The sequence below is a fragment of the Ixodes scapularis genome, unplaced genomic scaffold, assembly GCF_016920785.2.
Source record: "Ixodes scapularis isolate PalLabHiFi unplaced genomic scaffold, ASM1692078v2 PGA_scaffold1__304_contigs__length_218370807, whole genome shotgun sequence".
NCBI lineage: Eukaryota > Metazoa > Arthropoda > Arachnida > Ixodida > Ixodidae > Ixodes > Ixodes scapularis.
Genome location: NW_024609846.1, coordinates 5,931,337 through 5,933,752, shown reverse-complemented (window position 1 = coordinate 5,933,752; position 2,416 = coordinate 5,931,337).

The window sequence follows — 2,416 nt, the reverse complement described above, 5'->3', positions numbered from 1 at the left end:
GCGATATCAAATAAACTTAAGTAAAAAAAGATTTGTGCTGATCGTTCAGTTGTAATACAATAGTGAACTGAAAAGCAATACCTGTCATCCTCGTAGTGTTGGAAGTAACGCGTTTCAAGTATCATCGTTGCTGGTAACGCGCTGCTTTTTCCGTAATGCACTAACGTACTCGTTAGTTTTCTAATTGGCCAACGAGTAACATATTTGCGTTACTACTTTGACGTATCATCTTTTAAATTACGCCGCTCGTTACTTGCAACATTTGATTGCCATTTTTCGCATTAAATACAAATTAAGTCGTCTTTTGTAAACTTTGAGAAAATGGGGAACGGTTATTTTATTCTTCGTGGCATCGTCTTAAAGTCCTTTGCTGAGTAATTTGACTTTCCTGCCCCGGTGGCCAAAAGAGGTCGCAAGCTTATTCAAGGCAAAAAATCTGGAACCGTCCTTTGTGAACGTTTTCGACTAACGTTTACCATGTTATAGCATAAAGATAAAGGCGCATCGCGGTAACAAGCATATTCGTCTACACCCTAAAAATATCTAGGCGCTGGAAGGTGTACAGGACAAACCGCTTCAGCTAAATCCACTCGAAGACTCCTTTGGGCATGAAACATCCATAATAGGTTCAGAAGCCAAAGCCAAAGTTGTCAGCACGGTTTCGTCTCATCCCTTTCCTCCCTCTCCACCTCCGTGTTAGAAAAGTTACCTCTTCAGCTCGTAACCCCAGGTACTACATCATTTGTGCCAAAGCTCGTAAAGAACGCAGCCTTCTCGGCTCCAACAAACTCGTCAGAATGTTTTTATTATTTTTTATTGGCGTCTATACGTTTTTTTTTTGTTTTTTTGGGGGGGGTCGATTGGATTGTCGTTGCTACCAGGTCAGAACGCTTTGTTCACTTTCGCAGACATATAATGGCCCCTGAGATATAATCCGCCGAAACACACGAAAACACACACAGACACACAAAGAAGCGCTCAAGATTTTCCCTTTTCGTGTTTTGTTGCATGTTCTCTTTTTTTTCTCCCAAAAGCGTCTGATCAAGGAAATTTTATTACTCTGTGTGAAAATCGCGGTTCTTGCTTTCCACATTCTTCTAAAGAGTCAGGGGAGGCCCTTGACTCTTCTTCTTTAAGGAAACAAGGTACAATATATGTTTAAACATAATAATAAAAAAAAAATCTCCCGGATAGCCAGCCACACAAAAACGGCCAAAAACACATTGTAACAACAACTTAATGGAATGCAAACATCAATTTTTCAAATCACACAAGGTTTCGGAGAATGTCAGACTTCACATTTTTGAATGGCAGCTAGTAAAAGGTAAGATTGCTTTTGACGTAGTTCTGTCGTACTGCCAACACAAACTACACGGTGTTTTCAGTTGAATATCTAAAAACAGTAGGTAGACGCTTTTTTAGGTATTTCCACTGAAAACATGTAGTTCTCCACAGCACAAATGAAGCGCTCTAGCTACGCGGACAAAGAATGATTAATAGTAGACACCAAGACGTCCATATAGCGTCCTATAAAGACGTCATCAGGGTACATGTTCTGAATTAAGATATATAGTAGTATATCTGAAGAACCTAGGTAGATCTCAGAAAGAACAGGGGCTACTGCCAAATAAATACATACTTCTCGTTTCTAAATATAATTTTTATTATCGTACTTCACTACCATTGCCTGTAGGTATAATTCCAAACTTCGGAGAAAGTCCAACTCAGCAAATCCGGACTTTGACTGAAACTTTAAAAGATTGTGTTTTAAAAACTGACTAACACAATGAAGTAAAGTTTTAGGTTCAAGCGAGTGAAAGCGGCCCTTTATGTCCATCGTAAAATTAGAGCGAGGCTTCTCATGAAATGGTTGTAACTCTGCGGAAATTTCCCTGCAAAGTTCGGTGGGTACAAGCGTTGGTTTCTACACTGCTTGGTTTTGACGCTGGGAGGCAATAACTCCGGTAAGTCGCAAATATTGTATTGCTTAAAAACACGCAAGGGTGTCCGCGAAGGCCGTGAAGGGATAAGGCGGGGGGGGGGGGGGGCTGTTGCCTTGTCACTCATGCCGATGCCTTTTGATGCGGCCCCCCAGACAACTGTATTCCTCGACGGTTGTCTTAATAAACTTTTACTTCACTTGACTCGATAATATGAAGTAAACGCAAAACTATATTCAACACTCTCTGTGGTAGATAAATGTTTTCTATGATGAAAATCTGACATCCAAAAGAAATATCTAAACCTTAAAGAATATAAAGGTTGCTTGTCACATTTTTTGGCATTCCATATGATTGGCAGTGAGAAACCCATGAGAGACAAAGCCATGTAAAACTAGATGCTTTTGGCAGCATTACATGCTTTCACAGTAAGTCAGAGCGCAATCAAAAGCTAGACGACAGACAGAAGCAAGCAC